At 37.0% G+C, this 27,979-nt stretch overlaps 1 pseudogene; it reads right to left on the bottom strand.

Annotated features, from left to right (window-relative positions):
- Positions 1-18: 18 nt before the first annotated feature.
- On the bottom strand, positions 19-27,679 carry LOC113278677 (annotated as a pseudogene).
- Between the last annotated feature and the right edge of the window lie 300 nt (positions 27,680-27,979).

The raw sequence follows: 27,979 nt of genomic DNA, 5'->3' as shown, positions 1-27,979 counted from the left end.
TTTGTGCTTTTATGAAGTTTAAATCTTTGCCTTTCCATCTTGTCTTCCTCCCTCCAAAATGCTTGCATATCTGCAACGAAATAAACATCCATGGATTAAGCCGATGAACAAAAAGCAAAATAAAATAAATTATTATAGAACAATTGTACGGCAAAATTATAGAACAAAGATCACAGAAAATACAGATGATAACCTATTTTAGCATGTGTAACTGGGAGTTACACATGCATCCGTCATGTGTAATCATCAGTTACACATCCATATAGATGTTTATGCAGAAGTTACACATACAATATGCATGTGTAATGAGCAGTTACACATACATATAGATGTGTATGCCGCAATTACACATCCATGCCTTTTTCAACTTCAAAACTGAAAAAGAACTTTCGTTTGACATTAAAGAGTATGGGATAATATCAAACCTTCAAATGAGCAGAAGATTTTTCCTTTTGGCTCAACAATGTACCTAGCTCCAGTCTCAGCCCATGGGATCTCTTCATGGTTTGTGCAACCAAAGACTGCAAATACCTTCTCCAGTTGACACAACTTAATCGTATGAGCATAGTGAACTTGAACTCATATATATATATATATATACATATATATATATATATATATATATATATATTTCGACAAGCATGCTTTCGTTGTAAAAGCTACAGAGAGCATTCAAACATATTCTAGCATTATAAATATCCGCATAAATATCCGCAGATTGGTGTGATAAAATCAAAAACACTAAAAAGAGATCAAACCTAGCATGAATTCGCACATTATATAAATTTCTACAATCAGATGAGAAGCACACAAGTTGTAACTGAATCCGCATGAACTTTCTGAGTATTGACATCCACCACACTTGTATCTTCTCATCACCGGTACAACCAACCAGCTGCAAACTAAGAACCACAAGTACCTGCTATTACACTTCCCTGTCCTAAACATGCATCTAAACCAGCAACTCCAACTGCATCTGCACTTCACCAGGACCACTATGAGCATCTGTAACTGCACATCATGACCGACAACATTGTGCACACCTTCAACAACATTTATCCTACCAACTACAACTACCACCATGGCTCATATCATCATTCTCTACCAGCATCACTTCCTGTCAAATCCACTGCAACAACAACACACATTGGCAACTCTGCACCTGTTTTCCTAACATGCATCTAGCCTGCAATATTGAGTTCTCAGACTCAGGCCATAACTGACCACATATCAATTCCATCGGAACCTATGTCCTGCAACTGCAACCAACACCAACTGAGTACAAATCTCAGCACCAGCCGCAAGCTTATCCACTGTATGATAGTAAATAGGAACCTATTTATATGCAGTATCTTATAGTTGCAAAATTTATTTAAAAAAAAAATTAACGACAATCTTCTGAACCTAGAAGAATATTCGATGGCTGAGTCTGCAATGTTTGAAAATCAGTTCTCAGGTTGAATCTTAAGAAAGAAATAAAATCAAATAAAATCCTCTTCTCCCTAAAAAAGCAATGTACTATGTCTTCTTTTTCTTCTATAAGTTAGCAATGTCACAATTAACCTAAAAACTAACAAGCTATTATCCGTGTTCGATAAAAGTTCAATTTTTTCCTACTGATGTTACCAAATCTTACCTACATACTCTGCACAACAACATCCACATACCGACAAGAACCTTAACTCAGGTAGCTAACTCAGACTATACAAACGAAAAACACTATATGATAACAAAAGACAAGAAACAAACAACGGTTCAGCCATGACAAGTCTCACCTTCCAACCCAAAGGTAGTTTCTCCTTGGTAGGGTGCACTACCTACAAGACCAACATCCAACAAGAATACGAGAATCAGCTAGTACACATAAAATGCATGTGTAAGTTGGACTTACACATGCATATATCATGCATAAGTCGCAGTTACATATGTCACAGGCATGTGTAATAGGCAGTTACACATGCATATGACATGTGTAAGCCGCAGTTACACATAAGTATTATGGCTTGTATACTTGGCATGTATACTATGTTAGCTATAGAAAATCACCACATAACAGACAAACAATACGATTTTGAGCAACAACGACAAAGTTTTATATGATAACCAACGATTCACAGGTTAACAGACAAACAATCTACCTTGCAGGATCCAGAGGGGGGTACAACAAGCATATTCCAATCAATGTCATCAACATATTTCTTTTGTTCTTTATAGACGGACCTGGCGCTTTTGTACTTAGGTTGGTACCAGACACCACACAAGCCCTTTTGCCTGCAATATCAAACAAGTTGTATGATATTAATATACTATCTGGTATTCCATCCATACGCGTTGACTCACATACTAGCTCAGGTAAAATCACATACTATCTCAGCACTAAAAACCTATAAGCAAATAAGATACAATATATACAGACAAAATGGTGTAACATACCAAGATATGAAGTCAGCTCTCTCACCAAGATATGAACCTAAATCTGCCAGTGAGTGCATTGCTAAAATAATCCAGTTTTAGTGAACTACCAATATGACACCCAACATATATAATAGAAATTTAATAAGGAAAACAATGAAAAATGAAAACAGACAAAATTCAACCATGTGTATGAACAGGTAACTCAATCGTATGAGCATGTGTATCTATCAGTTATATAGCTAATTAGCATGTGTAACTAGTAGCTACACATTTACTTGGTTTGTGTACCTAGAAGTTACATATCTAATTAGCATGTGTAACTTATAGATAGACACTACTTAGCAAGTTGACACAACTGCAACACTAGGTTTAAAAGATACAGAGAAAAAATTTATCTTTTGATCAAATTAACTACGACACCCGATAACCTTTATTAGTATAAAGAGAGAATATCAGATCTCGATAAATTACCAGAATAGGAAGCCCTAGACATTGAGTGGTTGGGATTGTAGGGAGGGACAGTCTGCAAAAAATTAAAAGGTTTGGGGTCTCTAGTTTCCAGCTTACTCTTAACCCACACACGATCTTGCTTGTCAAGCTGTACACTCCTATATTCAAACAGGAAGTCAGACAAATATAAACTATTATTCCAACTGCAACTGCAAGGATAGAATTATAAAGGCAGATAAATACATAAGTCCTTAAAGTATGTTTTTGAGATACACACCACAACCATGTGGTATTTCTGGTTAAAGGAAAGATGGAAGTGAATTTCCTTGTTTTTCATCGTACTGAATCTCATAGGGTCCAGGCTTTGATGGAATATTCACAAACTAAAGAATAATGCAACACCAGCAAATGAAATATATAAGATTCTGTTTACAAAAAAATTAAAACTGAAATGGTAAATGCATGAACATAGAAAGGTATACCTGCAAAAAAATTACAACCTGGGAGACACTTATCAAGTGCAAGAAACTTTGCAACTGGACCACTCTCCCCATGTTGGACCGGTGCTGCAAATTTGCAATACAGATGAGCAGCAAACCAGCAAGGAGGCTTCAGTTTCTCTGGCAGATCTGCAACGACTTTACTTCCCTAGGTTTTTTCCTGAATCTGCACATAATAAATAGCAATTATTGGGCTGCCAAAACTAACCATTCAAGTCATACAGATTTTAACTTCGCAAATGATGTTTGCCTGAATCCTAATCAAGAGAGTGGAATAGTTAATGGCCCGGAATATCCAACTCCTTCAGATGCGACGAGTTACGGTTCTAAAATGAAGCTTATTTTCAGCATACAAACATCCAATACCATTTCTATCAACTACCTAATATATCTACATATAAGAATTACCTCTTGCTCAAAATAGGTTTAAAACGAACCAGTTGCTGCCAATCTCCGTAGTCCATGATACCCACAGGCCAATCATGTGAGAGGAAAATATCGATAGGTTCTTCAACTTCGATAGAGCTTGTAGACATCGTACTCACGCACATGATAGATAAATCTAATATCATTCTCGTTATAAGGAGGCCTCTCATAGTGTCATGTTCATAAAACATGTAATTTACTTTTATACGCAACAAATACCGTAAATACGAACCTAATAAGAAATCAGAAAGGAACTACAAAAGACAGTCCAAACTGAACTTGGGCAACATGCCAGAAATTTCAAGAATACCCACATGACAGTAAATGCAAAATTTGAATGATAAGAAATTGTGTATTTCAAGGAAACTTACAATTCTTTTGCTGAACTCGATTCCTGCTACAACTAAAGGTACAACTCCAACTCTTCCTCATAACTGATTGATGAAGCAAAGTTCAAGCTTGATTTGATTATTTCCCTAAGAAATTACAAAATTGAAATCAAAATCAATACAAAAAATCAGATCTATAACTTGAAAAAAAAAATGAATTAATGAAATAGAAATCAAACATCATTAACCTGAGTCTGTAATGATTCGGTGATATTGAATCTCAATTTAGTTTTTAGATCGAAACTAGATACAGATATATGCAACAATTTTAACGAAGAACAGATCCGAGAATTTTGTTCAATTTTTTTCAAAAATTTACATTAAAACAACCAAAGTAAGTAGATGATTGTAAATCTAAGTTCTGATTTCGACTCTGATAAGTTAATTGAGAAGCATCTAAAGATTCGGGTTTTGAAAACCCTAATATACTTTTCTGGAAAAAAAATCTGACTTAAATCAACTAAAATTTCTCAATCGAAGCATCATCACAAAGAGAGGAGGATATTTACATGTATACTTAGCTTGTTGATGAACTCGTGTTGAAGCTGCAGATTAGTTATTGACATCTGTTTCTCGGATTCGTGTTTTCAACTGCAACTGATGCTCCTCCTTCTCTTAGTGGTGGATTTATGATCTCTATCGTTTTCATCGACTACTATTCTTGTTCAAACTCTTGGATCTTTCCAAAATAACAAAGAGGTTACAACAACATCAGCGAAATCATGCAATGAAAACTAGATGAAACGTCGAAATTAATCGATTCAAACCTAAATTTAATCAAACTGGAAAACACGAAATTAATCGATTACATTTTTCAATCGATTGTCTCTGCTCAAAATTAATTTAGAACCCTAGAAAGTATTTCTAAAAGAACTGAAGAGAGAGAAAAAAAACTCAGAAATGAAAAGCTCTCGAGAGAAAAGAGAATGGTGAAGAGAGAGAAAGAGAATAAAGAAATGAAAAATACCTTCCAATATTCCTCATGTATATATACAAAAGGGTAGTGCTGTCATTATTAAAATCCGTAATAATTAATTATGGGCCAGATTTGAAGAAAATTTGATGTTTTGGGTCTAGTGGTAGCATTTTTCTAAAGTATGGAATTGACAGTGAATGATCCATTTTGTGGGGCTTGTATATGTTGAACCCATATAGTAGGGGGTTATAGTATTTTTCACTATAAATATTCTAATACTCTTTATAAGAGTCAATCCCTCCTCAATTTTTTTAACTCCCTCCCCTGAATCCTTCCCTCCTCAAATCCATTGTTTCCCTCCTATTAGCAGGACTCCTTAATGTTGATGGTGGTTTTTAGTTCAAGGCTAAAACTGTGAAACCCTAAATTTATGTGCCTTTGTTCTGCAAAAAAATAGAGCCATTTAAAGCCAATGAGCGCTCGCATTATTCACTGATGCAGGGCTTGCTGAGCATCTATCCCATGTTGTGTTCCCAGCTGAACTCTTAAATACTGACATTAAATTTATGTTCATTCTCAGCAGAAAAAGCATGTGAAAATGCGGGGGTCTAACAACCTCACCCAATATTTCCATTAGCAATCTGTATGGACTAAATCTAATATACTTTTAAGAGAATCAACTAGACAGTCAGACTCAATCTTAATAAAAAGTATATCAAGGAGTTAATATCTATATCTCTCAATTTGATCTACACTCAAACAAATAGAAATCTGTGAGTCTTTATCAGATATAAGAGATATAAACTTGGATGGTACCAAAGACCAATATCCAGGGATCAATCAATTTCCAATCAACAACCAAAGGTTGGATTTCACAATTGATCGATACAACGCACAACCTGTGATATTTCAATTATATAACAAAATATAATGCAGAATAGAAATAACACAAACAACAGAAGTTTTGTTAACGAGGAAACCGAAAATGCAGAAAAACCCCAGGACCTAGTCCAGATTGAACACCACACTGTATTAAGCCGCTACAGACACTAGCCTACTACAAACTAACTTCGGTCTGGGCTGTAGTTGAACCCTAATCAATCTCACACTGATTCAAGGTACAGTTGCGCTCCTTACGTCTCTGATCCCAACAGGATACTATAAACTTGATTTCCTTAGCTGATCTCACCCACAACTAAGAGTTCCTACGACCCAAAGTTGAAGACTTTAATAAACACATCTGTATCACATAGAAAAGTCTACGATAATAGATAAATCTGTCTCCCACAGATAAACCTAAGAGTTTGTTCCGTCTTTTGATAGAAATCAAGGTGAACAGTAACTAATTGATAACCCGGACTTATATTCCCGAAGAATAGCCTAGAATTATCAATCACCTCACAATAATCTTAATCGTACGATAGCGAAACAAGATATTGTGGAATCACAAACGATGAGAAGAATATGTTTGTGATTTCTTTTTATCTTGTCCTATCGGAGATATAATCTCAAGTCAATTATTCAGTTGAACTCGTACGATAAAAAATGTCAAGATCAGATCGCTCAACTACAAGAAAGTATTTTCATCTGGCTTCACAATCCCAATGAAGTTTTTCAGTCGTTAACCTACAGGGTCTCGAAAAGAAACCTAAGGTTAAAGGAGAATCGACTCTAGCAAAATCAACTAGTATCACACAGGAGGTATGGGGATTAGTTTTTCTAGTTGCTAGAGTTCTCCCTTATATAGATTTCAAATCAGGGTTTGAAATCTATGTTAGCTTAGTAATAAAGTATTTAATATTCACCGTTAGATGAAAACCTGATTAGATACAAGCTAATATCTTTCAACCGTTTGATCGAAACTTAGCTTGTCATACACAAATAAAATGTATTTCATTTAGGTTTGAGTAACCGTACCTAAACGTGTACACTTATTTGGTTCAAAAATAGTTAACCAATGGTTAGCCATATGAGCACTTCCATATTAACCGTATTCATCTTTCTCATAACTAGTTCAAATGACTCATAAGAACTAGTTGAAGAGTTGTTCAATTGCTTAGGTCTTTATTCATAGACACAATTGAAACAAAATTGGTTTGATTCATTTGATTCAATTCATGAACAATATAGCCACGGTTTGCAAAGATTGCATTCCTTATAATTTATTGTTTTTAAGTTCATGAACTACCGATTTGAGAAATAACCAGCTTGGGTACGCGTACGGGTATGCGTACATTAGCTACCGGATTTGAGTTGGTTTTTGGTTTCCAAACTTAGCAGAATTTTTCGGGTACAAAAGTTCCGCCAGTACGCGTACGGGTACACGTACCTAAGGTGACTGGTTTATGAGTTCGTAAACTCCAAACTTAGCAGAAGTTTCCAGGAGGAAAAGTTACGCCAGTACGCGTACGGGTACGCGTACCCAACCTGTCTCCTTCACCAATATCGTATGCACACACTTGGTTTCCGGTACATGGATTTATACACTAATGTGCGAACACACTATATATACTTATATCTATACATGGTAATCTCAACTCTACATTTCAATCATTGAAACATTCTTCTATAATGTTATAATAGTCGTTATTCACAACTATCGTCATCAAAGCTGTTTTCAAGATTGAAACGTCATCATGACTTTCGTCACGGGTGTAGATGAAAAATGGTTAAAGCAAAAGCTTACCAACACATATTTCGAGAAAAAGATAGGCGAGTAAGCTCGGCTCGAAATAAAAAATGTGTACGTATGAAAACTATCATACTTATATGATTTTTGTCTCAAGAGTAGGAGATAGAGTAGATAGACTTTCGAGTGATAGATAAGTTCAAGTCTCCACATGCCTTTTAGTCGGATGAAGTTCCAATGGTTCCTTGAATAGTTCTTCGTCTTCGTAAGATGATCTCCATGGAGTCTGGAGCTCAACTACACTTAACTATCCTAGTCCGATACTTAGCTATAAGTAGACTAGAAATCAAGACAAATTATTTTGACAACTAAATTTGACAAACAAGCTTGAGATAGAAACGCTTGCGAGTTCGACCGAGAAATGCTCTAACAATCACCCACTTTGTCAATTTTAAATACATATGAAATACAAAATAGATAAAACTTTGTAGATTCTCGTCCACATGCTTGATCTCCTTGGTTCTTCAACATTACTCAAAAACTTCGTCTTTTCCAAGTACTCCCATGATTCCATATATGTTCAGTTCAGCATCATAGTTGTTGAAGATCCGTAGCCATAACAATGAGAAAACAAAAGCTCTCGATCATTGTTATGCAGTGTCATAGTATTATTACACAATATCAAAGTTCAATTGTATCACAACTTTGACAACAATAATATGGTGATATGTATCACTCCCCCTTAGTCAATACTTTCATCTCAACATGAAAACCACTCCCCCTTACATAATGATCCGAAAATCATATGTATTTGTAGTGTGAACTACATATTAATTCTCCCCCTTTTTGTCAATAAAATTGGCAAAGGTACGAAAATGGGATCTTAATGAAATTTTCATGGAGACGCTTCAAGACCAAAGAAAAGTACGTATTGATGAGTGCTAAAAAGTGCATATTTCTATATATTTTTCTTGGCATTTAACTCATCTTTTGTGCATTAATTCTACATTTTATCCCATATTCTGTATTTTCATTGTTTTCAAGAATAAATATTTTTCTTAATTAATTCTGCATTTTTAGGTACTAAATAAAGCCTGGTTGACTCACTGAGCGAAAAGAGCAAAGGAACGGCAAAGACTCCCGCTAGGAGGAAGCGAAGAATGATGTTTGCAAGAGCCGGATCAACTAGAAGTGGGCTTGAAGAGGAAGAAATGTTCTTAAAGAAGATATGGGCTTGGCATACCCAAGGCCCAAAACCCTTACGCAAATCCATTTCCATTATCCATACCCATTTCCCTGAGAGCCGTCAGATTGGATCCATCTTGTCATCCAACGGTCGCCTCATCATTGTGCATCAAAATCTGATGCTCCTGTCGAACACCATAGTACCTAACTCCATCTGGAGCCGTAAGCTTCGTTGTATCACTTCATCCAACGGTCGCTTCAAGCTTCATCCCATCGTGCCGTTCAATTACATCCAAAACTGATCATCCAGCGTCGTTCGTTCGCTGTGCATCAGACTCCGATGTACCGCTCAACACCGAATCATCAAATATCTTCTACACCAGTCGAGCCAAACTCTCCCTTTCTCCCAAAACTATTTTCTCCCCGACCAGAGCTCTGCAACTCCATCTCCTCACCCTCTGCGCCACCACCACCATGCCTTGCCACTCCGTACGAACCACCTTCTTCCCCGACCATCACAGAGACGCTGTCTCAACCACCATCACCTCCCCTACCTCAAACCCATCTCCCTAGCCTAGTTATTTTCCCCATCTCACAACCACTGAAACCCTAGGTTTTGGGGTGAGTAAAATAACTCGAACTAGGGAACAATTAGAGCAGCATAGGCGTCAATTGAAGGCATAGAAGGACCAGAAGAGGCAGAGAAGAAATGGGTCGACCGTTTTGAGTGATTTGTCACATCAAATTAGGTAAATATCTAACCCTAATTTTGAGAATTTGGGGGAAAACATTGTAAACCCTAATTTTGATTTCTGGGTATAAATAGAAGGTGTGGGTGTGTGTTGTAACCATGTCTGGATTAGCCAGCTTCACTCTCTAGAGGTCTGGACTAGCCAGGACCTCAATTGTCCTGTTTTGTTCCAAGTTCAATGTTATTTTCCATGTCCTGTTTATATTCAAATTTCAATTTCAGTTCAGTTTATTTCAAGTTTATGTTTAAATTCAGTAGTAGTTGCATTATGTTCTAATTCATTGTGTTAAGGTTTAGATGAAACCCCTAGTTGATAAGAATCCCCTGTTTGATTCACTGTTGCTCCATGAACTTAGAAGGAAAAGCATGCTTTAACCCCTGAATACACATTGATTTACTCTCACCTAGTATGTCATGCATCCTAGGTAGTTAGGTTAACACTTTGATGTATATTCAAGCTTAGTAAAATGATTTTAGCTCAATTTGTGATTTCCCATACTTTAAACAGATGGGTAATGCTAGGAATTGGCATTTTTAGTTCAATCTTTGCTTGGTTGTGCCTTAATCAGACAGCCAATTCTTGGATTTGACAGACTATTAACTTAAGGTTAATTCATGACATTTTGGTGATTTATCACACCTTCAAGGTAGTTGAGGCTGGAACCTCTATACTCCTTGATTGAAGAAGAGAACTAGGAAATCAAAACAGGGATTTCTAAGCATCTAGGTTGTGGATTCAACAACCTTAGTTCACTTCCTTCACTAGTTCAGTTACAACCATTTTTCACTCTTACACATTTTGACATCTCACTGTCCTCAGCTGAGTTGTGTCTCAACAAAGCTCAAAGTTCTCAACTGCCACTGTTTTAGCTTAGGAAAACTTCATAACACCAAGTCCCTGTGGATCGACCCGTATTTGCACATTAGCTTCAATCGACACCGTGCACTTGCGGTATTAGTTTGTAGGTCTTTTTAGAAGCCTACCAAGTTTTTGGCGCCGCTGCCGGGGACTTGGATGTGCTGTTTTGAAGATTTATTAGCCATATTGCATTTCATTCTAGTCCATTTGCATCATTGCATCATTGTCTGCATCAGCATCTTGCATCTGCATTGCATTCATGCATGAGCATTTAGTGTAGCATCTAGTGTAATTTTCCTGTTCTTTGTAGCTTGCTCTTAACTGATAACTTTGTTGAGTAACAGGTGTCTTCTCCAACTGACCTGTTGCTTGCCAAGAACTGCTGCCTGAAGCCTACCTGTGTTGCCTGGTGCTGCTGCTATTGTTGTTGTTGCTACTGCTGTGCTCCTGTTGCTGCTGGTGCTGAGCCTGTGCTGCTGCTGCCAAGACTGTTGTTGTTGCTGCTCCCTGCTGCTGCTGCTGAGTCCCTGCTGAAGCTGCTGCAGCTGGTGTAAGATAAATCCCAACTGGGCTTGTGAAGTGAACTGATTTGAACCAAGCCCAACTGGGCCTTGAGTGTTGAAGCCAAAGCTTAGGATGAACCAAATCCCAACTGGGCTTTTGCAACCAAACTGAGCAGCTGGGCTGTGCTTAAGCAAGTAAGCCTAAACCCACTAAGAGAACCCAACCTGTGGGCTTCCATTTTTAATTTGTGGGCTTGTAATAATTTTTTCCATTTTTCTGTTGGGTTTGTAATCTTAATTACTTGTGGGCTTGTTTGTTTAATTGCTTGTGGGCTTGTGGTGTGAGATTGATTTGGGCCTGTAGTTTTAAATTAGAAAAACTGAACTTTTAAAAGCCCAACTGGGCCTCAGACCAAACAAGCAACGGTTGGGCTGTTTCAAAAGCCACATTGGGTTTCAGTTTGCATACACATTGTGGGCTTAGTTCACCTTCCCTTGGCAAAGCAATTTCTCCAACCCATGTGGGCTTGCTCCCAACACTAAAACCAAAATTTTTGCTCCCAATTAAAAACCAAACTTTCTACCTCTTTAAAACCAAATTTGCTCCCATCAAAACCAAAAGCTCCCAAATGGGCTTTGTCTTCAAAGTCTAAAACCAAAGTTTTCAAAACCCAATAAACCAAAGTGTTTTCTTTTCCCATTAGGTCCAAATTTTTTAAAACCCCATTAAAAACCAAATTTCTTTTTCTAAAACCCGACAAAACCAAATGTTACCCATAAAAACCAAATTTTTCCCAAAAATCCAAACCCATTAAAAAACCAAATTTTGGGCTTTGTAACATAGTTACTTAGCTTTTGAGCCAAATCATGTCTGGATCTTGGTCAACAGTTGGGGAATACAACAAATCCCTTAGAGAACTTGCGTATGGACATACTCCACGTTATGAACCTTCCATAGACCATGATGTCAATAGTTATAGGAATTATTATGGACATTTTCAAAGTCCCGAGCCTCAATACATGAACCCTAATAACTATTCACACATGCATCATTCACCACAACGTGAAAATGAACATTTTGCTAGTGCCTCACTCACACAATCATCACTGATCGATCAATTAGAAGCTCGAATCACAGCTTTAGAAATGCAATCACATGAGGAATCTGTCACGTCTAATTTTCTTAGGCAACCTGAAATCTATGCATGTCCCGCATGTGGTAGTTTAGACCATCCTGTTGAGAATTGTCATATTTTGCATAATTTTAGGCAATCTAGAGAAAATCCAACGTATGAAATGCCCATAAATTGTGAGAATGGTAGTCATTGGGACCATAATCAATCCTTTGAGGGTTGCGATCAATATTTTTTAAACCCTAATGACCATGCACACATGTACCATTCACCACAATTTGAACATGAAGAATTTTGTACTCCCATGAATTTAGACTCCACCACAGAAGCTTTAAGACTCAGTAAGCAAAACTTTGATAGATCTACATCACGAATTCATGCATATTTAGATCATATTTTGCTTCACCTACAAAAGGAGGAAATTCATGAGGAAATGTATGTTGTCCCTAATGAAGTGTCTAGTCCCATTCATGTAAATGATGTTGAATATGAACCTAATTTAGAGGAACATGAATCGACTAATGACACCACCACTGTTAATGAGGACCAATATGCATGCTACCATGATGATGATTATGATGATATGTTAGAAGAACATGAAAATATTGTGGAACCTGTTGGTTCAATAACATATGGCTTCTCGCCCTTGACCTTCATGAATGTTGTTTTTTCTAATACTCATTGTAATTCATATGATTTTGATATTGACATGGGATTCGTACAATTATTCTGCGAAGATGAGCATGACATAGGAATAGTTGAATCTTCTGTAGACACTAATGCTAATATGCATGAAAATATATTTGATGTGTCTGATTCTCTACCTAAGTCACATTGTGATATTTCTCCTGATTTGCCGATGCATGAAAATAAATTTGTTGATGATGTTGATGACTCTGATTGTGATCTTGCCAATTTGTTTGATGATTGTGAGCATGTTGTGACACGTGTAGAAGACTTAGTAGATGTTGATGTGATTAATAATGATGTGCCTATCGTCCTACATAAGTCACAATCTGATGGCCTTTCACCCAACCTAGATTTGGTTTGTACCCATATTGTCAAACCGACTTTTCTGAGAGTCCCTAATCTAGGTTTGGAACTGTGTGCTTCCCAAGTCATTTTGGACTATTTTGCATCTAAGTATAATATCTTTGAGGAGCCACAGTTGGAATTAGCATGTTTGCCCGTCCCTAGCACAGTTCACTTTGAGTTAGACCTTGTACATGATGAACCCCCAAAACTGCGAGATTTTGTTTCCAAAATTTTATCCGTTGAAAAATCCAGGTTTGGGGGTAGCTCATTTTGTTTCACAGTTTCACTTGCGTTTATTTCCTGTTATATTTGTGTGAAGCTGTTGAAACCTCTACACTTTGTCTTTTGGGTTGATCCTCAACTCTTTAGATTGTTAGTGTATGGTGAATTTTTTGTATATAATCCAGTATATAAAATTTCTTAAAACCCTTTTGTTCCCTTTGTATATATTTTGCTAATCCAATATGATCTCGGATGACATATGTTGGATTCTTGCCTTGAATAACGGAGTTCTAATATTGCTTTCGCCGAAATCGGGTATTCTCTTTCCTTTTTCTCTACTCAACATGATCCTCTTCATATGTTGTATTATAATTTTGTTCATATTTAGAAACATTGAGGACAATGTTTAGTTTAGGTTTGGGGGTGAAAAGTAGATACTTTGATAATATGCCATAATTGAAAACAAGAACTCCTTCTTTTTGAAAAAAATGAAAAATGAAAATAAAAAATGAAAAATTGAAAAGAAAAAAAAAACATAAAAATGGAGCTCATTTACCTTGAAATGTTGACTCTTGTGCAAATATGTAATTATTAGGAGTCTTAGTCTAGATATTTAGGCACCCTGATTCTAGCACAATTCACATAGTGATAAGAAACTTGCACGCGCACGATCTACCAATACATGTATAGCCTCGATCTTCAAGGTGTTTGATAGGAAGTCACGATTGCCAATCACTTTAGAATACTGAACGAAACTTGACTAGCTTGTTCTTTGGTTGGTTGGGATAGAAGGTGGAGGTTACATTAAGAAAAACAACCATCGAATTTAACTGGGTGCATCAAAAAGGGCTACCTCTTGCAAAGTGTCATGTAATTTTTTGTTTCTTTTTGTTATGGATCAAAAGAGTTACCATATGTAAAAATCAATTCCTTCTTCAAAAAAAAAAAAAAAAAAACACGATGTATATATTCAGAAAAATACAAAAAAAAAAAAAGAGAAAAAAAAAATTCAAGTATTTTTCAATTCCATCCTCTCTTGTTCCAAAAATAAAAGAGAGTAGTCAATGTAAATAAGAGTCATGTAAAGAGTCATTTTGTTGTTTCATTGTAATAAGCAAGGGAGGGTGTATGCCATTGATGTACAACGCGAGTAATTGTGAAACACCTCCTACTCATTCACAATTCTCGTAAAGTCCGGACAGCTAGCTAGATTTCGACCTCGGTTCTTAGCCTGAGAAACTATCTCTTGGTGATTAGTAGTCATAACATCCGATCTTTCTTTACACATGTGTAGATACACTTTACACTCTTATCACATGTCTTTATTTGTTATCAGTGCTAGGATTGTGCCTTCGATAACTAGATTGACATCTCCATTTTGCTGTGAGCTTCTACTGACTTGCGCATGTCACATTTGATGGAATCTGAGCTTATATTTTGTCCTAGAACTTTGTAGGTACGTTCTAAGCAAACCTTCACGAGACTTCACTCGTCCACTAGGGACACTTAGTGGTTTAAAAGGCTTAGTGCATACGCTAAATGCATTCGAGAGACCAGCGACAGTGGTATAGGTAGGATTTCCTTAGTTTTGTTTTACTTGAGGACAAGTAAAATTCAGGTTTGGGGGTATTTGATGAGTGCTAAAAAGTGCATATTTCTATATATTTTTCTTGGCATTTAACTCATCTTTTGTGCATTAATTCTACATTTTATCCCATATTCTGTATTTTCATTGTTTTCAAGAATAAATATTTTTCTTAATTAATTCTGCATTTTTAGGTACTAAATAAAGCCTGGTTGACTCACGGAGCGAAAAGAGCAAAGGAACGGCAAAGACTCCCGCTAGTAGGAAGCGAAGAATGATGTTTGCAAGAGCCGGATCAACTAGAAGTGGGCTTGAAGAGGAAGAAATGTTCTTAAAGAAGATATGGGCTTGGCATATCCAAGGCCCAAAACCCTTACCCAAATCCATTTCCATTATCCATACCCATTTCCATGAGAGCCGTCAGATTGGATCCATCTTGTCATCCAACAGTCGCCTCATCATTGTGCATCAAAATCTGATGCTCCTGTCGAACACCATAGTACCTAACTCATCTGGAGCCGTCAGCTTCGTTGTATCACTTCATCCAACGGTCGCTTCAAGCTTCATCCCATCGTGCCGTTCAATTACATCCAAAACTGATCATCCAGCGTCGTTCGTTCGCTGTGCATTAGACTCCGATGTACCACTCAACACCGAATCATCAAATATCTTCTACACCAGTCGAGCCAAACTCTCCCTTTCTCCCAAAACTATTTTCTCCCCGACCAGAGCTCTGCAACTCCATCTCCTCACCCTCTGCGCCACCACCACCATGCCCTGCCACTCCGTACGAACCACCTTCTTCCCCGACCATCACAGAGACGCTGTCTCAACCACCATCACCTCCCCTACCTCAAACCCATCTCCCTAGCCTAGTTATTTTCCCCATCTCACAACCACTGAAACCCTAGGTTTTGGGGTGAGTAAAATAACTCGAACTAGGGAACAATTAGAGCAGCATAGGCGTCAATTGAAGGCATAGAAGGACCAGAAGAGGCAGAGAAGAAATGGGTCGACCGTTTTGAGTGATTTGTCACATCAAATTAGGTAAATATCTAACCCTAATTTTGAGAATTTGGGGGAAAACATTGTAAACCCTAATTTTGATTTCTGGGTATAAATAGAAGGTGTGGTGTGTGTTGTAACCATGTCTGGATTAGCCAGCTTCACTCTCTAGAGGTCTGGACTAGCCAGGACCTCAATTGTCCTGTTTTGTTCCAAGTTCAATGTTATTTTCCATGTCATGTTTATATTCAAATTTCAATTTCAGTTCAGTTTATTTCAAGTTTATGTTTAAATAAAGTAGTAGTTGCATTATGTTATAATTCATTGTGTTAAGGTTTAGATGAAACCCCTAGTTGATAAGAATCCCCTGTTTGATTCACTGTTGCTCCATGAACTTAGAAGGAAAAGCATGCTTTAACCCCTGAATACACATTGATTTACTCTCACCTAGTATGTCATGCATCCTAGGTAGTTAGGTTAACACTTTGATGTATATTCAAGCTTAGTAAAATGATTTTAGCTCAATTTGTGATTACCCATACTTTAAACAGATGGGTAATGCTAGGAATTGGCATTTTTAGTTCAATCTTTGCTTGGTTGTGCCTTAATCAGACAGCCAATTCTTGTATTTGACAGACTATTAACTTAAGGTTAATTCATGACATTTTGGTGATTTATCACACCTTCAAGGTAGTTGAGGCTGGAACCTCTATACTCCTTGATTGAAGAAGAGAACTAGGGTATCAAAACAGGGATTTCTAAGCATCTAGGTTGTGGATTCAACAACCTTAGTTCACTGCCTTCACTAGTTCAGTTACAACCATTTTTCACTCTTACACATTTTGACATCTCATTGTCCTCAGCTGAGTTGTGTCTCAACAAAGCTCAAAGTTCTCAACTGCCACTGTTTTAGCTTAGGAAAACATCATAACACCCCAAGTCCCTGTGGATCGACCCGTATTTGCACATTAGCTTCAATCGACACCGTGCACTTGCGGTATTAGTTTGTAGGTCTTTTTAGAAGCCTACCACGTATCAACTTTGTTTAGATGAAATCATAAAGTCGAAGCTAAATGCATTCATCACGGAGTTTGTAAAGATACAAGGTAACTCCTCAAATATTCCACAGCCACACTCCCCACAAAGATATGGAAATTAAGCGCAAGTTCAAAAGAACTCTCCCCCATTTGATGTCATTCCCGAAAGAACAACAAGAGCGACCTTACTTTTACGAGAAAAGAAGGATTTCTTTGGACACCAAAAAACCCATAAGAATGATTTTGTATCCAAAATTCTCAATTAAACTAATCACAAGAGAACCCGTGATTAATTTAATCGGAATACACAACCAAATTAACCACAAACAAGTCTATGATTAGTCTAGTTAGAAATGCTCACATAAGAAGACTTATGGAGCCGCACAGTATATACATAAAGTATGGATCAGGGAAGATCAATACTTCGGAATAGACAAGGATTCATTCTATTTTCCATCACTATTTGCACAATGACATACAATAGACATAATCCTCGTAAAAAAATATTTTAACCTATCTTCCATCAATAAATGACATAATAGGCTTAACTTTTTTTTGTCAAAAGTTCATCGATCTTGTATCAATACATGCATATCGACATATGAAAGAGATAACTTTTGACATCGGATGGGACAATAATAGTTCACGGACGCAAACACACATATCCCATAACATATTGCAATATATGATCCATAAAGATTAATACTGCAAAAATCATCTTCCAAATCAACTTTAGAATTTAAATAAATAAATATAAAAACATTGCAAGATGAAAACGTTGGACATAGCTATGTGTACTCACAATAATGGATATTCCAAACCCTAGTTATCCTTCTTAAACAAAACAAGAATACAAATTCTCTTAAGAAGTTTCCTAGACATTAAGATCTTTGAAAAATTCCTTGTCGTCCCCGAACTCCTTGTCGCCAACAGCCATTGGAACATATGGTTCATGGATAAAGGAGTCAATACTAATAAACCTTCTTGGATGATGATGTCGAATCAGGGCCTTCTGAATTTCCAATGATCTTAAAACACAAGCCTTTATTTGCTGAATCTCTTTTCTTGCCAGCTTCAACTCTTCAAGAACATCAGAAAACTTCTGAGAGTTTGAAGGAACAACTCTTGGCTTCCTCACATTCCTTATTTTTGTTTTCAAAGTTGGAGACAATGGAGATCTCTCTTTTTTCTTAGTGATTGATGGATTAACAATCATATTGATATCTTTTCCATCAGAAGACATGATGCTTGGGGTATCCATATACGCACGGTTTTTTGAGAGGAAATCACAATCAAAACTCAACAAGCAGTCTTAAGATATAAAGAGTGTCATAGAAGGAAAAAGGAATGTAGGGTTTCTAAACCTTTAAAAAGGATTGTGTACGCACATCTCGCAGCCCTATAAAGAGTGAAATTGTCGATAACAACCCTTTGTTTTTGATTAGATAGGGAAATCCCTTCCATCATGAAAGAATTCCATACTCAAAAAAAAAAAACCTAACAAAAACAAAACAGATTTTTCTTTAAGCCTGAGGTGTGCATAATCTTGTCTCTTTTAATCAGGCACATGAGACGAGGTGCACAAGAACAACACAATCAAGTTGTGCTGGGGTGAACAACGATTTGTCCACCATAACCCTTTTGAGAGGAATTCATAATTCCCTGGTTATCAACTGGTTTAGACCAAACCCTTTCCTTTAGTGGTCTATACTTTTCTTTTTAAACTAGCTTCTTTGAAGACGATAAAATCTTACATACCTCAGTTATTTTCTCTGCGAGTTTAAGCTTGGTAGCTAGACGATATGCTCTTCATTGAAGCTTGTTGACATATCTCATCTTGTGTTTGTACTTGAAACACTTTGAAAGTTCACGACCCTTGAGAGAACAATATGAGCATTTCAACGCATAAGATGGTTCAGGCGCCCGAGATGCGCAAGATGCTAGGCACATAGTTGATCCTGAAACATTAATCATAGAGTTTCCAACAGAGGGGTCAATTGATTCTTCCATCTTGATTGGGTTCTCTTCTAAAAGATTATCAAGATTTATGTATGTATTGCTACAATTATCAAAATCAATATTTTCACATAGAAGAGCAACACTTGATTTTTTATCTTCATCAGAATCATAATTGTCAGACATCTCATCAAGTGTCATAGCAAGACTTTTGTTCCCAGTGTATTTTCTACGATTTGGGCACTCGTTTGAAAAATGACCAAAACCCTTACACTTAAAGCATTGAGGCATATCCTCGTCATCAGTTTCATCTGTGTCCCTGTTTTTAGGAGGAATACGATTATGGGGTTTTACTAATGCGTTTGGCTTATCTCTGGAGAACTGTTTACTTCTCTTCAAAAGAAGATCTCTAAACTATCTTGTGATCATCGAGACTGATTTGTCAAGATATTCATCTGATGAATCAGTCTCAGAGTGACCATCTTCAGAGATATACACATTTCTACTTTTATCAAGTAATTTTGTGTCTTTTTGTGCTTTGAACGCAACATCCTTGCTAGATTTGGATGTATGCTCATGATCAAAGATCTTTAGCTTCCCAACCAAAGTATTTCTGGAGAGGGTATCAAGGTTATTTCCTTCAACGATGGCATGCTTCTTAGAATCGTATCTAGATGGCAGTGATCTGAAAATTTTCATCACAATGTCCTTTTCAGGAATAGTCTTACCCAATGCAAAAGATGCATTAACAATTTCAGACACTTTGTGATTAAACTCATCAAATGAATCTTCATCTGCCATACAAAGGTTTTCCCAAACGGAATTTAGGTTTTGAAGTCCGGCTTCTTTTTTACTGGTATTTCCTTCGAATATGGTTTCTAAGATATCCCACGCATCTTTAGACCTAGAGCAATTTGACACATGGTGCTGAAGATTTGGGGTAGTGGCATGTATAATGACATTGAAGCCGTCGGATTTTTGCTTTGCAGCAAGTATCTCAACAGAATCGTATTTGCCAATATTCTTTGGAAAAGTAGCGTTACATATTGCCACAACGGGAGCATCATAGCCATTAACAACATATACCCATGATTGAAAGTCACGCGATTGAAGAAAAGCTCGCATAGTAATTTTTCACAATAAATAGTTTGAGCCATCGAATACTGGTGGTACATTAATAGTGATAGCACCTCTGTCCATAGAGTCAGATCGCTATAAACACAGACTTTTGAGGCCTTAAACGTGTTTACCTGCTCTGATACCAATTGAAAATGCGTGGGTTTAACAACCTTACCCAATATTTCGATTAGAAATATGTATGCACTAACTCTAATATACTTTTAAGATAATCAACAAGACAGTCAGACTCAATCTTAACAAAAAGTATATCAAGGAGTTAATATCTCTATCTCTCGATTTAATTTATACTCAAACAAATAGAAATCTGTGAGTCTTTATCAAATACAAGAGATATAAACTTAGATGGTACCAAAGACCAATATCCAAGGATCAATCAATTTCCAATCAACAACCAAAGGTTGGATTTCACAATTGATCGATACAACGCACAACCTGTGATATTTCAATTATATAACAAAATATAATGCGAAATAAAATAACACAGACACCAAAAGTTTTTTTAACGAGTAAACCGCAAATCCAGAAAAACCCAGGGACCTAGTCCAGATTGAACACCACACTGTATTAATCCGCTACAGACACTAGCCTACTACAAACTAACTTCAGCCTGGACTGTAGTTGAACCCTAATCAAACTCACACCGATTCAAGGTACAGTTGCGCTCCTTATGTCTCTGATCCCAGCAGGATACTACGCACTTGATTTACTTAGCTGATCTCACCCACAACTAAGAGTTCCTACGACCCAAAGTCGAAGACTTTAATAAACAAATCTGCATCACACAGAAAAGTCTACGATAATAGATAAATCTGTCTCTCACAGATAAACCTAAGAGTTTGTTCCGTATTTTGATAGAAATCAAGGTGAACAGGAATTAATTGATAACCCGGACTTATATTCCCGAAGAACGACCTAGAATTATGAATCACCTCACAATAATCTTAATTGTATGGTAGCGAAACAAGATATTGTGGAATCACAAACGATGAGACGAAGATGTTTCTGATTTCTTTTTATATTGCCCTATCGGAGATATAATCTTAAGTCAATTATTCAATTGAACTCGTACGATAGAAAATGACAAGATCAGATCGCTCAACTACAAAAGAAGTAGTTTCCTCTGGCTTCACAATCCAAATGAAGTCTTTAAGTCGTTAACCTAAAAGGTCTCGAGAAGAAACCTAAGGTTAAAGGAGAATCGACTCTAGCAAAACCAACTAGTATCATAAGGAGGTGTGGGGATTAGTTTTTCCAGTTGCTAGAGTTCTCCATTATATAGTTTTCAAATCAGGGTTTGCAATCTATGTTAGCTTAGTAACAAAGCATTAAATATTCATCGTTAGATGAAAACCTGATTAGATACAATCTAATATCTTTCAACTGTTAGATCGAAACTTAGCTTGTCACACACAAATGAAATATATTTCATTTAGGTTTGAGTAACCGTACCTAAAAGTGTACACTTAGTTGGTTCACAAATAGTTAAACAATGGTTAGCCATATGAGCACTTCCATATTAACCGTATTCATCTTTCTCATAACTAATTCAAATGACTCATACGAACTAGTTGAAGAGTTGTTCAATTGCTTAGGTCTTTATTCATAGACATAATTGAAACAAATCGGTTTGATTCATTTGAATCAATTCATGAACAATATATCCACAGTTTGCAAAGATTGCATTCCTTATAATTTATTGTTTTTAAGTTCATGAACTACCGATTTGAGAAATAACCATCTTGGGTACGCGTACATGTATGCATACCTTAGCTACTGAATTTGAGTTGGTTTTTGGTTTCCAAACTTAGCAGAATTTTTCGGGTAGAAAAGTTCCGCCAGTTTCGTAAACTCCAAACTCAGCAGAATTTTTCGGGAGGAAAAGTTCCGCCAGTACGCGTACCCAACCTGTCCCCTTCACCAATGCCGTATGCACACATATGCACACACTTGGTTTCCGGTACATGGATTTATACACTAATTTGCTAACACACTATATATGCTTATATCCATAGATGGTAATCTCAACTCTACATTTCAATCGTTGAAACATTCTTCTATAATGTTATAATAGTCGTTATTCACAACTATCGTCATCAAAGCTAATTTCAAGATTGAAACGTCATCATGACTTTCGTCACGGGTAAAGATGACAAATGGTTAAAGCGAAAGCTTACCAACACATATTTCGAGAAAAAGATAGGCGAGTAAACTCGGCTCGAAATTGCAAATGTGTATGTATGAAAACTATCATACTTAGACGACTTTTGTCTCAAGAGTAGGAGATAGAGTAGATAGACTTTTGAGTGATAGATAAGTTCAATTCTCCACATACCTTTTAGTCGGATGAAGTTCCACTGGTTCCTTGAGTAGTTCTTGGTCTTCGTAAGATGATCGCCATGGAGTCTGGAGCTCAACTACACTTAACTATCCTAGTCCGAGATTTAGCTATAAGTAGACTGGAAATCAAGACACATATAATTTTGACAACTAAATTTGACAAACAATCTTGAGATAGCAACGCTTGCGAGTTTGACCGAGCAATGCTCTAACAACATGAATTTCTCGAATGTCCAGATTAAGATATACATGAAAAGCACCCAAGTCGTGCCAGCAAGAACAAGTATGCTTCTTGCAAGAGTACCAAAAATTAGTGATTTTGTATCAACGTGCAAAATTCACCAAAATTGATTAATTTTGTGTCAAGTCACAAAATTCAATTTTTGACCTAATTTTGTCAACTTAACAAAATTAGGTTTTATCCCTAAAACGGAGACTGCACGATATCTCGATCCCAATTGGTCGAGACTAAACCTAGTAAAGCTAGGAAACTGGCCCATCATGGAGCTAGCAGGAGTAAAATCCTACCAAAAGTTGGAAAATAAGGAAAAGGGGGAACCGTGACTAACATGGACTGTCGTAAAAGGGGACGACCACGCCACTTGGTCGGTCGATTTTCCGTAGTCGGCGCCTCTCATCACCGGACGATTTTGTCCCATGTTATTATCCGTCAGCTTCTCTTTCCCATCGACCAATCAAATCGCTCTAAAGTTGTAATCTACACTTTTATTTAAAGATGGAAGTGGGTTGGTCGACGGGTTTAAATTCTTAAGAAAATAGATCTTGGTCGTCCAAGTCATTCACAAACTAATCACGACCACACGACTTGGTAAGATCAGTTAGCTAACCCTAGCTCTTACAAACGCGACCAAACAAGTTCCATGATGCTCCCCGACGGGCCCTCTTTAATTTCAGCCAATCAGAACTCTCCTAGCCTGAAGACAGCGTCCACAATTGCTACCCAAATTAGGCTAGCCGGACGGCTTAAAAAAGGGTCTTAATTAGGTCAAGACCGCCCATGACAGTCTTAAATTAGTCACGACCGTCCAACTTAGCAGGCCGAATTAATCGACTTATATTCAAATTTGGGCGACCAATGAGGTACCATTATGTTCACCGACGACCCATCTTTGGTCTTGACCAATCACATTGCTCCTAGCCTACCTACTCCGCTCCGAATTATTGGCCAAATTAGGCTAGTCACGCTCCTTATAAAAGTCTTAAATCAATTCAACGAGAATCAACAACTACCGCAAATCATCTTAACCATCCAACTTGCCTAGCTGATTTAACCGGTTTAGATCTAATTTGGGTCGACCAATGAGATGTCATAATGGCTACCAGTCATCCTTCTCCTATGAGGACCGATCACCTCATCCCTAGCCTACACGAGCAGCTCCAGGGACCTGCTGATCACCTCATCCTTCGATTCACGAGAACATAAAGGCATAAATATTTCATAAGTTCTTTGCAATAATTAAACCAATGATGATTACATACTGCAAGTTCATCTTCCAACAACTCTAGAATTTAAATAAATAAAAACATGCAAGATGAAAAACGTTGGAAATAGCTATGTGTAATCACAATCTTTGCTATACCAAACCCTAGTTATCCTTCTCAAGAATAAAATCTTCAAAAGAAGTTTCCTAGACAAAAACAAATAAATTCATATGTAGTCTGCAACTTGCTTTTTGAGAGAGCCGGGGTCCTCAGAGGCTTTTCCCAGTTCCGAATTTTGAAGTTTGAGATCCTTTTTGGCAGCACACAATTGATCAAATATAACTACAAAATCCTTCGTTATATTTCCAACCAAGTCAGCTGTCATCTGAACCGAAAAAACACTTGCTTGTTCTTGTGCAAAGTAACATGATATGATAAGTGGCGTATCGTGAAATCCAATAACTAATTTTGTACCATCATGCATCCTCCATCTTCTTTTTATCTTCCTTTATATTTTTAGATGGGGAAAAATGATTTATTGTTTTTTTAGGAAAGTGAAGAGACGACGGTTCGGAAGAGACTCCTCAACCGAGAAAACTGCTTAACCTCTCACTGCATGAGAGTGCCTTGAGTTCGAGAGATCAATCTGTAGGACTCCGGCCTAAACCAAGTCAATGGTCATTCAAGAGTCAATTCGGTCACAAAGGGGGAGAGGGTTGATCTGTAGGAGGGAAGCTGAGAATTGTGTGGGATCAATGATGATCAAGGATTGTGGATGTGTTGTGGGTTTCTGCAAATTGATGAACTGCTGAGTGCCGACTTCTGTGAATAAGTTTTGATCTAAAGAATTGTTCTGTAGACAGATGTTGTCCTTAGTCATCGATTCATAACTTATTTATATTGTCAGAATAGTAAACACATTGATCCCAGTAAGTGTGACGGTTTCTTGAGTGAAAGAGTGGGAAAGTGGAAGATTGTGGTAAAATCAGTTCCATGTCGTGTGGAGACTTGGTTGATCGTCCACCCACTAATTTTCTAACTCCCTCAACCGTTTGCACGAGTTACTCACATTTCTCATCGTGGATGAACACACGTGCTGTAGGCCGCCAGACCAAAACCCTAATTGATATCTCCCATGTGACATGATTGATGTCTCACGAACGTGGAGTCTGCAAAGCAGATGTGTATTTGATTAGTCATTCGTTGACTTTATTAGACAATGAGTCTAAATTTTGTTGAATTGAGCACGATTACCGAATGCTGAGGGATTCATGGATTGAACATGTTATAGTTCTTGAATGATGTTGATATTGCTCTTCTGAGGAAATATTGTAAATTCGATGAATTGTTGAATGTTGATTTTAATCAATATTCGACAGTAAATTACTGAATATTATAATTAGATCAATATTCGAGAATTTGAGCGAGTATTGCTCAATTCGACGAATTACTGAATATTGATAGTTGGATCAATATTCGAGCAACGGAGCAAGTATTGCTCAATTCGATAAATTACTGAATATTGATAGTTGTATCAATATTCGAGCAACTGAGCAAGTGTTGCTCGTTCGATGAATTTATTGGTAACATGACCCAATAAAATATTAATTAAAATATTGGTAGCTGGACCGAATATTATATAATTAATATAAATGTTGATTGTTGGGTCAACATAAATTTATTAGTGTTTGAAACTGCTCAAAATCATGATTTGTAGAGCATTTTGTTAAGTATATATTTTGCATATATTTAGTGTCGATTCCATGCTAGTAATTTCTTAGTTTCTTGAAAATTATTGTATATTATGTTTGTTTTGTTTTATTTATGTTTTGCTAGGTGAATCATCCAAAAGAAGTGAATTGGCACTTAATTGTGCAATAAAAAAAGTTATCCGCAAGCGGAGAAGGGCCAAATACCAGATGGAACTCATTCAACACTAGGAGTTATTGATATCACCTTGAAGAGGACGAAAAAACGAAGCAAACGGTGAAAGAATCGAGTCATTCCGACATTGTAAGAAGAAGTTATGGGCAAAACGAGAAGTTGAGCTTTTCGGTTCCTCAGAACTGACAGTACTACATGAATGAAGCAGAAAACTGAACTGTCAGTTTTCCAAGACTGGTAGTTGAATGGGAATGTTAATGACACCAAGTCTATTTATCGGGGCACTTCATCCTCTTTGCACGAGCACAAACATATGTTCTTGCTGTTGTGTTGATCGGTGATCGAAGGAGGAAGCTGATGGTTCAAAGCATAGATGGAGTGGCGAATACTGAAGAAGATTTCTGTTGTGTCCATTGGCAGTGAAGATACATGATAATGGGGTTAAGCTCGAGCGGGACAAGTTTGCTGGGTTATTGATGTCGTTGTAAAAAATGGGTTGTGATGGATATTGAGTTTCGGAGGAGTTCGATACAAAACAGAAGATGGGAATTGTTTTGGGGGAAGTTGACTGCAGTTTCGGAGAGACTCGAGTTCAAACAGAGATGGAGCTAGATAATGTCGTTGTGATAATGGAAGTAGATGAAGCTGGGACAAGAAATAGCTGCTGTGAAGTATGGAAGAAGTATGGGTTGCATTCGTATCTACTCAAGTTAAGAAGATGATGAGGTGATTCTCGATATTTAATGGGTTCATGATAGTGTTGGAGAAAATGAGTTTTATTGTTTCGATTTTGCAGTCTTGGTGGGAATGGAACTTAGGACCTTTGAGTCTCTAAGGGCACTTGCTCATTTTCTTATGAGTGAATGAAATGTGACCTTTAGTTCTACATAGGGTATAACTAAAGAGGAGCTCCACTATTTAACTATTCCATTATGGATAGTTAGACAAACAATGTGGGTGGAACGGGTGAGGCAAACAATACTTGTTTTCACTAAGGCTTGGGCTTAAGGCTTGGGCTCGTTCATGCGCCGTGGACATAGGTCAACCAAGACTTATCTTTTTGACAAAAATTCTTTTGAATTATTTCGATTATTTTAATATAAAAATAAATATTGTCTTCAATGGCGACATAATGTGGGTAAAGATTTATATTCTTTCCGTTTTGATTTGATGACGACATAATGTGTAGTTATATTTTGTGTCCGTTTTAAAAATCCTTTTATTAATTAGAATTTATTTTCTGTCATTAATTCGGATTTTATTCTCATTAATAGCATTAACTACACATTATTTTTTGTCTTCTCTCTTCTCCTCTATATAAACTAAACGAGTTATTCATTCCAATTTGTGTCCATAATAAGCTATTATCCTTCTTATATTCGTCTTTCTCCCTTTGTGTGGTTTTTAATTCTGTGTTATTATTGTTGAGTTCGTATGAGTGGGCAAGTACTATAGTGTTGTTAGTATTTGCAACCGGCAGTTTTATCCTGGATATGACTTCACCACAGGGTATAGGAATCACTCATTATTGAGGTGTACCGGTGAACAATCGTGTTAAGGACAGCTTGATGATCAAGTGACTCTGTCCTCTGTTTGATGTCTTTCCTAGAGTGTCTACTTTTTAGTTTCAGAAATTTAATTCTTAACATTATTACTTTCAATGTTTTATTGTTGCAGTTCTAACAGATAGTTGACTGAGATTACGGAGCTCGAGTATGGTAGTTGTGATCAGTGACTGGTAGAGATAATGAGAACCGAGAATAAGAGCAAGTCAGAGAAGTATACATACTGATGATGGAGTTGATCGAGATGAAAATGCAAAGAATGTAGGAAGTTTGGCTATGAGTAGGAGAACTGAGTAGAATATGGCTGCTGACATTATCGATGAAGAAGAGTAATATGATTTTAGTTCGAGATGAACTCGAAAGTTGAGCTTGGCAGTGATGATTGGATATGACGGAAGTATTGATTCTGGAGATCGATAATGAGTTTGGCAGTGATCGAGACTAATGAAGGAGAAACAATGGATGCTGTGGAAGATAATAGCTCAAGTTATAATGGGTTTTGGTATTGGACGGGGATAACCGAGAGTGGTATGGAACTGCCGGAAAAGAAGGAAAGAAACACTGAAAGTTACAGGAGAGTTTTCGGCTGGAAAGTTTCAGTCGTAAAACTGTTT

The sequence above is a fragment of the Papaver somniferum genome, chromosome 5 (assembly GCF_003573695.1).
Source record: "Papaver somniferum cultivar HN1 chromosome 5, ASM357369v1, whole genome shotgun sequence".
Taxonomy (NCBI): domain Eukaryota; kingdom Viridiplantae; phylum Streptophyta; class Magnoliopsida; order Ranunculales; family Papaveraceae; genus Papaver; species Papaver somniferum.
Note: the sequence above shows the minus strand (reverse complement) of the source record. Positions and strands in the feature narration are given on the sequence as shown.